The 14,760-nt window shown below is 36.2% G+C and overlaps 1 long non-coding RNA gene across 2 annotated transcripts in view; it reads right to left on the bottom strand.

The window, feature by feature from the left end:
* Positions 1 to 4,209: 4,209 nt before the first annotated feature.
* LOC116488114 overlaps positions 4,210 to 14,760 on the bottom strand; it is a 50,491-nt gene continuing 39,940 nt past the window's right edge. Inside the window, exons 5-6 of one of the 2 annotated variants that reach the window (XR_004253135.1) lie at positions 6,681 to 6,772; positions 4,210 to 6,071 (exon numbers count right to left, since the gene is read on the bottom strand). This is a non-coding gene — a long non-coding RNA (uncharacterized LOC116488114). Of the gene's footprint in view, positions 6,072 to 6,519; positions 6,773 to 14,760 lie in introns of those variants that run through there. The other variant, XR_004253134.1, reaches the window with a different exon arrangement.

Here is a 14,760-nt window from a genome sequence, read left to right on the forward strand (position 1 = left end):
ACACAGAAGTTCAACCTTGAACTGAATCATACACCCACAGACAGGTGAATGAATCTCATGCAGAGTGCAGAATTAAACCTGTACTGTGTAATCCTGGGACAAATCCCATTTTTGCATTTACATTTGCATTAGTGATTTTTTTTTCCTAGGTAATATCCTAGCAAATAACTCAATAATCCTTGCATCTCTTTTCAGATAAAACAGAAATAGCATATTCTCATTAAGTAAAGATCTTCCCACACACCAATGTCAGAAATGTGAATTAGGTATTTATTTATTTTTAATCAAGTGTTTATTTTGTTACAAATAAAGTAGTGAATGATATACATCATTTCCAGCTTCATGGCAATATAGAAATTTTTCACTTATCCCAGGATGCCCAAAAGAAAATCATAGCACATTAAATTACCATTTTAATTTGTGTCATGGGACATCTTTGATACCTTATCAATCTCAAGATATTTTACTGTGAAGTATGGAGTTTTTTAGGAAGCCAAAAGAGAATTGTGGATTTCCTTTCCTGATTATATTATGGTGTGCATGATATCTACTTACACATCCTGCATATTAGTTAACCCATCCTTGAAATAGGCACAGGAGTGCGAACTGTTCTTGATAATCACTTGTGTGAACCCTGGGCACAGAAGACTCCTGCACTGTACCTACCGGCATTGCTCAGAGATTGGGTATCCTGTGCAGCCGATAGTGTGGCTGCTGTGCTCTGTGAAAGTATCTGAGGTAGTTGTGGTGGTTTTACCCTGCTGAGCAGCTGAAATCCACCACAACCACTCTTGCAACCTCCCTCCTCAAAGGAAAAGAGGGAGAAAATAAAATGGAAAGGTCTCAGGGGTTGAGATAAGGACAAGGAGATCACTCTGTGATTTTATGGGCAAAACAGACTCAGCACAGGGGAATTTTTTACCTATTGGATGTTTCTGGGTATTTGCTGTTGTTACATTTAAAGTTGTTTGACCAATGAGAAGTTGTTTTGAAAAGAACTGCTGTGTAGAGAAGGGTATAAGAGGGGAGCCTGACCTCAAGATAAAAAAGGAAGGCAACACAATGTGATGAAGTTATGATCAATAAAGAAGCAGGAAAAAGGAGTGAAGAGGAACAGGCTAGCAGAACGGAGACCAGGACAGGAACAGACACATTGATCACCTCATGAAGATGGGTTCGGCCAAACTCAGCAAACTGCTCAGAGAAGCTTGTACTGAAAGTTGCTGGAAATGGGCGCATCGGAGCTGGGAAGAAGCTTGAGCTGAGAGAAGCGGACCTGTACACACAACTGCCTCCCGCTGGTAAGCAGTTGCTCATTATGGGGAATCAGTTGCTCATTATGGGGACCATGCTGTTTACTTGCCTTTTATACCTTTTAGAAATATTTGTTTTATAAATATTACAAAATTCAGATTGAGTTGAGACCTCATTTATAACAAACCCAATATAGTAGTAGCTGAGGCTGCACAGTCACAACCTGCAGTTGCCCACAGCAAGTATCCACCAAATATGGTGGATATACATATCCACCAAACTTATGACTTATTTTCTTATCACGCACCAAACTGTGTTTAGAGTGTTTGGGAAATGGTGAGGAGGCAGTTGTGTCCACATGGAACTGAAGCAGAGATGGTGTGCAAATTTGGGAGCTCACAATGTGTTGTACATAGATCTACTGAATCCACAGGGTAGTGCCAGACGGTGCTCCTTTTGTCTTAGCAAGAACTGCCTCTTGTCCATACAGCACTCAGTATATCTTCCTTGTTTAGATAGTTGTAAGAGTTCATATGCAGAAAGGGCAAAAGGAGCAGTTCAGAATAGTGCAGAAATATCTCTGTTTGTGTGGAGCTTGGCTGGTGCACCCTTGTGTCAAAGTGCAGAACTTTATAGTGGTATTAGTTCAGGATTGAAGAAATTATGTCTGTATTTGCACAGTACTGTGCCTAAACTAATGAGATTATAACACCTCTGATTCTGGCAGTAACTCAATGTTTTGTCTCTATGCTGTGCTGCGTGGTTTTAAACATGGCCCTAGATGACTGATGAATATGCAGTGATTTCAGCATTTGATCAAAAAAAAAAAAAAAAAAAAAAAGAATATATAAATGTGGTATGAGACCTTATGCAGATTTAGATTGCCTATGAACAGTAACCTTATCCTGGAACAGAATTGCCCTTTGATAGTCCTGACCCATAGATGTGAGACAGAGAGTTATCTTTAATTCATCTTGGTCTTTTCAATCTGATTAAAGGCCTAATTTGTCAAATTTCTGTACATTGTATTAAAAATGCAGAATATGAAAATCCATGTATTCTGATTGGTTGAGGTCAGTATTAGCTAATCAAAGGGCTGGAAATCATTAAACATGCACTGATATTTTCGTCATCAGAAACTCATTTTACAAATTTAATCTCTCACTCTCAAATGATTCTTTTCTGATTTGCTGCTACTACCTGAATTCTTCATCTCCATGTCATTAGCAGTCATGGTTTTCTTCTGTTTTTCTTCTGACCCTACTTCTCATCGCAAAACCAAAGATATTATCTGCCTTAAGGAAGAAATAAACACATCTTAGCAGACAAGAATCCCCATGTGCAGGTCAAAGGATGATGATCCCATAAAACTTTTATTTTTTTTTATAGGTGGACAGTAAAGAAAGGTAAGTATACTCCTTTTTTTTTTTTTTGTGAGGGAGAGGATGTGGGGTAAGAGGAAGCAAGATAATTTTATGTCTACAGTTATGACTAGATGCCTAGTGAGGAATTTTGCTTTGCTATATTCTTTGTTCCCCATTGCCCTTAATTGAAGGATGTTTATTCCTCATCTCCCTCTGCTCAGCTATTTAGGTTATTTTTTATATCTTTCAATCAAAATATCTGAATTAACACAAGATCACAAGATCCAGTTTAAGCTGTTATGTTAGTTTGTCATTTTTATGGAAACATAGTGGAGAGCTATCTCATGGACATCTGATGACACAGCTCTAATAAAAAGCAATGAGAAGCAGCAATGTGTACTGCCTGCTTTTTGGACTTTGCACCTGAAGATGGAAGGAATAAAAGCCCTGAAAAGCCCTCAAGATTAAAAAACAAAACAAAACAAAACAAAACAAAACAAAAAAACAACCAACCAACCAACCAAACAAAAAAAAAACAAGATATAATGAAGTTATGTCACCAATAAAGAAGCAGAAAGAAGGAATTAAAAAGAACAGGCTAGCAGAACGGAGACCAGGACAGGAACAGGCACATTGATCACCTCATGAAGATGGGTTCGGCCAAACTCAGCAAACTGCTCAGAGAAGCTCGTACTGAAAGTTGCTGGAAATGGGCGCACCGGAGCTGGGAAGAAGCTCGAGTTGAGAGAAGAGGACCCGCGCACACAACTGCCTCTCGCTGGTAAGCAGTTGCTCATTATGGGGAATCATACGTTCTTAGAAACAAAATTGTCCTGGTAACCTTACAGCTTATTCTCCTTATTAACAATCATACAGTTTATGATCCTGAAATATGGGACCAAACTGAGGTCAAGGTGTGGGACTCTGCAACTAAAAATGACAAGGTTGCAGTGGGATTGCTCGGCACCTGGCGAGCACTCTCTGAGGCCTTAAAGAGCCCTGTGGGACCACAGTCAGAAACGTGTGGTTTGCCAGATAGCTGCGGGCTCGTTTAGTGATCCAACTGCTACGCCATGGGCCCCTCTGCTGCTACAGCCATCGAAGATTTTGCTGTTACGCCCCCTGCTGACCTGATCGTGCCTTTTGACCCAGGCCTCATTGGCCTTGAAAAGGAGATGGATATGTTTTTCTTCAATCTGGGAAGAACGGGATACATAAGGCCCGAAGACCGAGTTGCTTGACAACTTAAAGTGAGACATATTGTTCAAAAGGAATGGAAAATGGAGACTTGTTTGTAATTAAGAAAAGGAATGGAAAATGGAGACTATTAAGTCATGGAACTGAAAGGATTGTTTGTTACCTTTTCTGATTGTATAGGCATATACAATCTGATCATATCATAGGCATATACAATCATATTCTGATTGTATCGGGTTTAGTATGTAAAAGCAACGTTCTGTATATTTAGAATGTTTGATGTTTGTGTGTGTGTGTTGGTGGAGCGTAGACTCCCCACACACGCAGCGCTGTTTACTTGCCTTTTATACCTTTTATAGCTTTTATGCCTTTTATACCTTTTAGAAATATTTTTTTTATAAATATTACAAAATTCAGATTGAGTTGAGACTTCATTTATAACATAACTTACACCAGCTCCCACCTATGGATCAGTGTTTATGGTTTTCTGTCTCTTTGTGTCATTTGATTTATTTTTTACTATCACCATTATTGATATTTTATTTGTGGCAGTATTTAGAAATCGTGCTTGTTTTAGAAATTGTACAGCTGCCAACTAAAGGATCCTTTTCTTCTGTCCTTCTCCTCCATTCCTATAGCTTATAATTTTTCTCCCTCAAAGACCATGGTTACCTAAGATGCAAGTATTAAAATAGTGTTCTAAGAGTGAAAGCTTTCTCTCAATTGCTTTAATCTATAAATACAGATTAACAAAAATATAGTCTCTATAATCCAATGGATTTTGCTAAGAAAAGGAAACTAAAACAAACAAAAAACCTAACATGAGTATGTGAATAGAGATGTGTCCTGTCTAAATGTTGGGAAGAAGTTTTGCATCTTGTAGTTTTCTCAATGATAGCCTTTAATTCCAGCAAAAGAGTGATAGAGTACTTCATCACTAATTGCTAATCAACTGTGACATATCATTTATATTCATATTCATGAATCTTAGCCAGTGTTCTAGGTCAGCTTCACATCACAAGATAAAAATTAGACTATTTCTTCTGATTCAGGTACTGTTACTGAAAGTTAGTATATGTAACATTGCTTCCGTACTTTATTGTAGGTTATTGTTTTCTTTTTTATCCCAGCTAAAAGACTGTCTACCAGAAGTTCAACAATATCATCTGTCACTTCAAAGCGCTCTTACATATGACTTGCCTTACCCCATCAGAAAGAGGTGAGAGATGATCTGAGACAAGTGTAATGGCTAACCACCTCCATCTAGACATTTTTAAAGTCTCAAAGAACAGTGTGTAGAAGCTGACCTTGCTCTGTGACCTAAATTGATCTCACTAGCTAAATGGGGTCAAGCCTGGTCACTCCTGGGAAGGTAGAAATGCTTCTTACAGCAGAGCTGAAGCTTTGCATTCCTCCTCCAAAGTACTGTGCAGGCAACCCAAACTGCCTGGAGGCAATTCTTAATGAGATCCTTTATTCTGAAGAAAAATCCTTCCTCCAGAGGTAATCACTCTGGGCTATGTTGTACCTATTCATCCTAAACAGCTCTGAAATGAACAGAGAGGTACCTACCATGTCTCTCCTAAAAAATTCCTTCAGAAGTTTAACCAGATTTGATTTTATTTGAAGGGAAGGTAAGTAGGAATGGATGATGCAATCGTACTCATCCTGTCTGGTCAAAGAAGCTGATACAGGAGTTGGGAAGGAAAATCTCTGTTCACATATCTCCAGCTGTAGGACAGGGAACAAGTTACCAGAAATTTGACTGGAAGGTGACAGACAGAAAATAAATAAATAAGTAAATAAGTAAATCAATAGATAAATACCAGCTCTCAATCAAAACTCGAGGCAGAATAAAGTCCTGGAGATATATCGATCTATGTTTTCAGAAAGCAAAGTAAAATCACTTTTTTTTTTTGGTACTTCTGGCCAAACTTAGAACTCTGGTCACTATGCATTATTTCCCTGCTTAACGGGTCAGTAAACTTTTCACAAGATCAGAACCATCCATTCCTAAGCACTTGCTGCCTTGCTTCAGTCCAAAGATTATATTTTTAACCGTGCTGCCCTGCCAAACACTCAGAAGTGAATGCGTTTCAGTGACATGCGGGTTGCCAGAAAATGCTCCTCCTTGTGGCTGTGTGGCTGCATAAACGCTGGCTGACATCCCCCGTTGCACACCAAGGGATGCAGGATGAATGCTGTCTGCTGCTGACTGTTGCCACGTATGCAGAACAATCAGATGACTTGCACATACTGGCGAAGCATTGTAAAAAATGTTAGGGACAGAACGACAATTAGAGCAGGAATGATTAATAATGAAAGCTCTATGGGAAAATAATTGTTCTCTGGTATAGGCGAATTATAATAAATACCAGATTGATCTTTCTTACTCTTAAACCACAAAAGAATGCTCAGTCTTTGGAAAACGTGCTACATTGCTAATTTGAACTTTGCAGAAATTCTTTGTACATGTAGCCTGAGCAAAGCTGTGTATGATTTTTACACATATACACACACACACGCACTGATATTTAGTTTTGATGTTTGATGTTATTCCAACCATTTCAGCCATTTATTTTCCACATGCTTGATTAACTTTTCTTAAGTGGGATTTGCTTTTCTTTCATTTATTTGTTTTCACTGTACGTGATGAAATGATTCAATGCATTTTCTGTAATCTATTCCTTCTAAATGACTTCACTTTTTTTTTTTTTTTCAGATAGTTTTAAGAGAAAAATGCTTCGTGAATCATTTGATTCATCAATACCCAATTTTAATTAGTGTAGACTCTAAACAGCTAACCATGCTCAATGTGATTTTATTTTTCCTTGTGTGAGAAAGAAATATCACTTCTTTGTTTACCTCTAAAAGAAGCAAATCAGAGGAAGCAGATGATTTGCCCAACATCAGAAAGGAACTTCAGGTGCAGCAGGAAAGGGGTCCAAGGCACCCATCTCGCAAGGGAAGAGTTTAATTAGTGGACTGTCTTACCCCTCTGAGTGTTTGAAATAATACATCCCAATGAAACGTTCAGAAATAAATAAATAAATAAATAGCCCTTACTTGCACATATTCAAAAATCCCATCAAACTTGTAGAAAGATTTTCTAATGTTTTTCAATGATGTCTATAAATCAAGATGTCATCTAGACAAATGATGACACATGCATCTACCAAATGGTGAGAAACTGTCATTCATTAATGCCATATAGACAGACGGTACACTTGTCAGTCCAGAAGAGTAAGACTAAGAGTCATCTATTCCTACAGCTCACTGTAATGACACCTTGTTCTGCTATTCTTTTGTACAGTTTCATTTTTAACTTCTATTCCCACCTAAAAATGCTTTGAGTGCTGCTCTAACTTTGAAAAACATTGTAACCATTTAAAGCTAAAGATTCAAAAAACATTGAAATATTTAAATATAGTTAATGAGATATGGTACAAGGCAGTGATTATTCCTGCATTATTGCAAGAAGGTGGCACTTCCATTGCAATGATGGTTTCCCAGCTGTAACAATAGCTTCCCCATCGAAATTATCCTGAATCATGGGTTTGAATCACAGCAGAATCTATATATAGTGATCTATTTTTTTCAGTTACATTAAGTGTATTCTGATGGAATCCTCAATAATATCTTAAAGACAGATATTCTCATTCTGCAGGGTCTTTGTAGATCTCATGACTTCTTCCCTTCCCTTCCCTTCCCTTCCCTTCCCTTCCCTTCCCTTCCCTTCCCTTCCCTTCCCTTCCCTTCCCTTCCCTTCCCTTCCCTTCCCTTCCCTTCCCTTCCCTTCCCTTCCCTTCCCTTCCCTTCCCTTCCCTTCCCTTCCCTTCCCTTCCCTTCCCTTCCCTTCCCTTCCCTTCCCTTCCCTTCCCTTCCCTTCCCTTCCCTTCCCTTCCCTTCCCTTCCCTTCCCTTCCCTTCCCTTCCCTCCCCTCTTATTTTCTTGTCTTTTCTCTTCTTTCGTAAGTTAAGGTCCTGTTTTCTACTTAGCATTGGTGTCACACTTTCATAAATTTGTCTCCAAAAACAAGGAATATGATTCAGAAACAAACATTTTAGGAGTAGGCTCAAACAGACGTATAAATTTTTCTAGGCATCACTGTTTCAGCATTATTTGTCAGGGAGAGTAGTGATGGGACAAGGAGTAATGGTTTTAAACTAAAAGAGGGTAGATTTGGATTAAATATAAGGAAGAAATTGTTTACAGTGAGGGTAGTGAGGCATTGGAACACGTTTCCCAGAGAAGATGTTGATGTCCATCCCTGGAAGTATTCAAAGCCAGGCTGGACGGGACTTTGGTCCACCTGGGAGCTGGAAATAGGTTATTTTTAAGGTCCCTTTTAACCCAAACCATTCTATGATTCTGTGATTTTAGTCTCACTGGTCCATAGTCAGATTGTTTATTAGAGTGCCAAAGTTGCTCTTAATAACACCTCCTGTGACATATAAAATCAAAAGGGAATTGCTCCACTGAAGACATGTATGCTCTGGACAGATTTCTTGAAACTGAAAAGAAGTAATCATGAAGTGAAACATTCATACCCAGCACTTCACCTTGCTTAGAAAATCATGAGTACTTCTCAGCCAAATATGGATCCAGAGACTGATAGTTCATAAAGCACAACATAAATCACTTGTCTTCCCTACAGTATACAGCTGTCTTCTTCTCCATTGTTAAATTACTAATGCTGCAGGACAGATAAAAGACTATGATGTCTTCAGACATTGTGGGAGATTAGATATTACAGTCTTTGATGCAGCTTCATCTCACCAATACCAAAATGAGTAAGATAAGAACATGAACCCAAGGAGATACTCTGTTACTAATAAATAAATAAATAAATAAATAAATAAGAACCTCTGCCATTTTTCTAAGACATTTACTTTTTGCTCCCTTGCATCTTCCTACAAGATGATATCCTATTGCTACTGTTAGAGTTGGTGACATAGACCTGATGGAGGGTGGGAAGAGGCACCAGAGTTGCTTTTTTTTTTTTCTTTTTTTTTTTAAATCGTCTCTCTGCTGCAGTAGAGCTTATTTTCTGTTGTTATGGAGCATCTGGACCAATATATAATGCCTTGGGTCCTTTCAAGGTAAAGCTTTAAGAGAAAACATTTGAAGAGGCAAATCTTGAGAAACACAAGTCAATCTTTTCAGCTACAAATATGTCCCCAGCTTCTTCATTATAGAAAGGTCATCTTACTTCAATGATTTTCCAGTCTGTTCTACACCTTCACCTTATGGTTGTTGACTTTGTTGAAGCAGCAACAGCATAAAAGCATTGTTAACAAAGTGGAGATCCAGGTTGTAAAATATTAAATTAAAAGCTAGGGTGTTTTAATTTAAAATAGTCTGTAGCATTTATGATTTCTCTCAAAGTATAACTGACTCAATTTGCATCTTGCTTAGAGTGGCGTAAATCAATGGTAGCTCCATGGACCTCAATACAGCTATGTTGTAATCAAAATGAGGATTAGAGCAACATGTCTACTTCTCCCATGCTACATTGTGTGTGAATTCTGATCTTTCTGCTTTATAAATTATGAATGGAATGGGAATTATGTTTTTTATTAATACATATTTTACCACAAGTGCTGATTAGGAGGAGACATTTTCTATAATTCCTTTCCTTTTCAAATAGAAATGCAAACAGCTTCTCAGAACCATTGCCCCAGGTTCAGAAAGTGATGATTAAAGAGGCACTCTAAATTCCCCCTCAGGTTCATTTGGAACTGAAACAGGCAAGACATGCAAACATGATAGTAAAATAAGCCAAGGCAGGAATGGTTCAGAAAGGGCAAACAATGCTTATTTTCAGTTCATTGGTGCTTTCTTATAATTATTATTATTTTATTTTTAGATTTTTATTTTATTTTGTTTTAATTCAAAGAGAAATACTAAGTTACTCTTTGCTGAGGAGTTATTGCAAGGGAGTCTTTTCTAACAGATCAAGTAAGACAGCCATTTCAGAGAGAGGGATAAATAAGGAATAAAGGAATAAATAAGATAAAGTCAAAATATAAAAAAACAGCTATGACAATGTGGACAAACAGAGAAGAGGTATGAGAACAGAAGCAGGTAAGTGAAAATATTGATCATGGACTGGAGGCATAAAAATTATTCCCATGATTAGACAGACCTGTTATTACTACAGCTCAAGAAGACTTAGTCTGTTATACTATAGAGAGATGCTATTATAATAGTCATGAAAACCAAAAGCAATTGCTGTGTCAAGGCTGGTTGATCTGATATGTCTCAAACTGTCTAAATTACATTTCAAAATGTTTATGTGTCAATATAACTTATTCAGCAATATCTTTACATCTTTATATGACACGCTCTATGCCTGACTGAAAGCATTTAAGCACATACCTAGTTAAGACCAGAGAGCAGTGGTGGTTTTGTTGTTGTTGTTGATGATGTTGTTTTTTCTTTTCTTTTTTTAATCAGAGGTGTAGCAGCTGCTAAATACAGAAATAAATCTGTGCTGACCAACAGTTCTATATTCACTATTTGTTAGAAAATGCATTATCAATTTCTACCAGTTTGCATTCCGGGTCTAGGGATACAGTAGTCACAGAAAAATAAAAATAAAAAAAAATCCTAACAGTTAACTCTCTCTAGAGATCAGACTAATTTCTTTTCTGAGCTGTGAGTTTTATTATGAGAATATCCTTGAGTTTTCTTCAGTTTCCAGGACAGTTTGCTTCCTTCTTTCTCATAAACCGCCTTCTGTCTGCCTTTTGAACATGGAATTTTCTCAAAGCTAAATTGATCAAAGAAGTTTCTGAGGTGATTGGTTCAGACTAAATGATATTTAACTTTCTGACATCCAAATATGCCATTCTTAATTGTCATCAGTACTCACAGATATTTACATCACTTAGAAGGTTTTAGATTCCAAAATTAAATAGAATAGCTCCATTTAAACTTCTGACTACAATGAGTTTGGGTGTATGGTAATCACACCATGGGCAATAATTATGTAATTATACTGGTGTGAGCTTCTCTGTTGGATGTACAGCATGTTCTTAGCTGTGTGCTGACAGACCTAGCCATGCTGCTAGAAATTCTTTCCTTTCATTGACCAAAGAACTAAGCTAAAGTCTACCAAGGTCTGTTGCTCAATTTTGCAATTAGATATTTTATTATTGTTATTATTATATCATAGTTATGTTCAAAACATATAATTAAATTTCAACAGCTAAATGTTAGTGAACCCAAAAAGAAGTTGAGGGAAGAAAAGAGGCACAAGCTAGACTAAATTTTTGCAGTTTCCTCTGCCCTTCCACAAACACCTGACCAGCAAGGATCCTTCCATGAAACCCTGTCAGGAATTTCATGTTGCTAATGTAGTCCATGACAATCTATCATCACTTAGAGTCAAGGAATAAATTAATCTTCACAGGGAATAAAACAAGTTGTGCAGTGATTGCTCTTTAAGCTTCCAATTGCCACTTTTTCCACTTTTTTTTCTTTTTTTTTTTTTGGGGGGGGGGGGGGGGGGCGGGGCGGGGGTTGGAGGGGGGGATGGGGGGTTGTTAATTTTCCATTAAGCAAATACAGAGTAAAAATAAGAAATAAGTTACACAAATCTCAGGGCTGATGGATATAGAAATTTTCTGTATACATATAGTAAATCTGATATTCCTTCTAAAAATACTACAAGCATGTGTTTAAGTCCAACCAACATTTCTAGGAAGCATCAGACATACTGCAGAGGGATTCATTTAATTAAATGTAAATGCAGATGTCTGCACCTGAACTAGTCACCCTAGACTCTCTTTAAATTCAATAGAGAGAAATGAGAGTTCTAGCATGCAATTCATCTCATCCTAAAGTACATGTCTAAAATAGATCAAATGAATTGCACATAAAAGTGCTTATTCTTTGCAATGACTATAAAGGAATACCAAGAAACTAGCCCTGCTGTAGATGTCTGTGTCACAGATATCTAGAGGATGATTGAGTCTATCTTATTCTAGATATTTAAAGAATAGGTTATAAGCAATAGAGTTTAGAGATTAATACAGCCAACCAAATGGAAGTGTCTATTTTTAGGAGAAAAACAACCAACCAACCAACAACAACAACAACACTCTATAAACTTAGGTAAGATGATTAGCAACCTTGTGTTGAGGTACAGTTGTGCTACAATAGAGGTAATTTTAGTTTCCTTGTCACCAAAGCAAAACAGTCCACTGTGATGCAGACAGCAACATGCCGTGGGATGAGTTTTCAGTTAGATCCCAGAAAAATCCATCAGTTTGGTCTCAACAGCCTTTACTGTTTCATATTGTCCTTTTCATGGGGTTTACTTTCTTATAGCCCTAGGGCCTGAACAGTGGAACTACAGGTCAACAGACACAGCTTTGGCAAAAGACATGGACCTGAAACATAAGCTCTCTGTCTCTGGGCAAGGGACCCAATACAGCACAAAATTAATATTCACATAATTCTTTCAAGGTCTTCCAACAGTATAACGAGATAATTACTCTATCAAAACCAACAGGCAAAGGTGGGAGAAACATGTACATGTACCCACATGAAATTCATGCATATCTCCCCATGTGAAATTAATTTCTTCTTCCAAAATTGTATTGGAAGTGCTTAATCTAGTGCCATCTTAATGCATGAACCAAGAAATTGATTCATTGGAAAAGTCAGATGCTTAATTTCAAAGTTTGAGATGCCAGAAAATAATCAGTTCTTAAAGAAGTTTAATGGGTGTCAGCAAAAAATATTTGCTTCCTTTTGACAGCATTTTAACTCTACTTCAATAGCTGATTTAACTTCAATCTGCTGTTATAATATGTTTCAGCACTTTCCTGGTTTAAAGTATTAGAGTGTCAGTGCTTTGCAATTTATCCAGATTTTTCTCTAACACACAATTAAAATCCCCAGCAATTATGTAAGTGCAACATTTTCTGAAGTTCCTTTAAAAAATGCAAGAGAAATGCATGATTACCTGTGCTGGTGACAACTATAGTAAGATTAATAAGGGTAAAGGAGAAACTATTAGTGATATAATTGGCAACAGTAAATCTTCCATTTTTATTGGTAAATGTTTGATGTGTTTTATAAATCAAAGCACTTCTAATCAAAATTGCTGCTCCACATATTTTTGGGAGAAATGAAGAATGTAAAATTTGATTAATTCATCTCTTTTTAATGTATGTGTTATTATCTGACAATAAATGTGTTGGGAAAAAAAAAAAAAAAAGAAAAAAAAAAGCAAGAGAAATTGTATTTATAATTTTTAATTTTTAAACATATATTTTTATTATACTTATCAATGTCAGTCTATAATTAGTCAGTCTTTCCTTCTCTTGTTACCTACAGTAAATTTCATAAATATTCTTTAAGACTACTACTGTCAGTTAAATCATGGTATATAACTGTTGATACATACTAAAGTTAAAAGAATGGCTTCATATATTAATTTTTTAATCATCTTTTTGATTTAATGGTGAAAAAAAATAGATTTAAAAAAGTAACCATACAACTTATTGTCATTTATTCAACAAGCTGCCCAATATGATTATGTACTTAGCTGGTTACAAACAGAAAGCTTAAGAGAGTTGTAAATACTTTAAACTAATGTCTTCATTTATTAAAAGTTTGTAGTTAAAAAAAATAAATAAATAAAATAAAAGTTAAGAGTATAAGAGTTTCACACAGAAATAGCTTTTCTTCCCTGAGTTCTTCAGATATTATCATCCACCAGGCCAAGGAAAAACAGGAAAAAAAAAAAAAAAAATCAAAATCTTCCTTTATTTATTTATTTATTTTTACCATCACTTTAATTATTTGTGAAATCAGAAAAATCGACCTGACCTAATTAGTGCTGAATAGACAAGGTAAATAATCTTAGAAGGTGATTATAGAAGAAGCCTGGAAATGATCTTGATTGGACACATAGTTAAGAAAGATGAATCCCACTACTAAAGACTTTACTCAATCTCTTATTTAGTTACAAGGAGTCTGTACTTCCCTATAAAAATCTAGGAAACCTACATGAACCAATTTCTACATAAAGCTGAAAATTTTCTCTGCATCTAGACAATGAAATGCCCTAAAAATCAGCAACTAGAATCAATACAAAGATACACGCTTTGAACTATTTGAAGTTATATTGCTTCTGTACTGCATTTGTCTTATTACTAAGAATTGCTCTTTGACTGAATTTTCATACCATGTTTAAAAAGCTTTGATTCTCTGTGGAAATTTTGTGATAAAAATTAGGTATTTAGCATCTTCATGCAGAAGCAAATTGAACTGGAGGTATAATAGTAGCATGTGGGAGGTCTCTGCCCAACTGCATTCATGAGATGTTAAAGAACATTTCTCCGTTAATGGTCCCTACCGACAAAAAGTATATCAAATCCCCAAATCCCTAAAATTTCACCTCTAGAGAAGGATCAGTCTGAGAATGGAAAACTTTCTTATTCATCTAAGACAGAGATACATTTAGAAAATCTTCAAGATTATCTTCAAGATTATCTCATTTGTACTTTGAAAGATGGTGCAATCTGTATGAAAAAATTTCTTTTTTATGGTTAAAAATCAGTTATTTTGTGAAAGTGATTTTTTACAAAAAGCATGAGTTAATAAAATAGTCAAGGTTGCAATATATGTTTTATAAGTTTTTCTCTTGTTTTGCTAAATGAAATTAGGAATGAAGTAGTACTTACTTAAAAAATCTTTTAAAAGAATCTAGACAGAAATGGATGGTGTTTTTCCTCTTTTGTTAATGTGTTTTTAATCCCTATGTAAGATTGCTTTCAGTCAGATTTTCCAAGTGCATTTAAAGAAATGGAGTTTGTAAATTAATATGATTGACCCAAATACACTTTCCAGGCAGTATCTCTTACTACTTTGCATTTTGCCTGAAGCCTCTGCTTATCTAAACAAAAGATGGATGCTTCTCCTTCAA

Source organism: Aythya fuligula, chromosome 3, assembly GCF_009819795.1.
Source record: "Aythya fuligula isolate bAytFul2 chromosome 3, bAytFul2.pri, whole genome shotgun sequence".
Lineage (NCBI taxonomy): Eukaryota > Metazoa > Chordata > Aves > Anseriformes > Anatidae > Aythya > Aythya fuligula.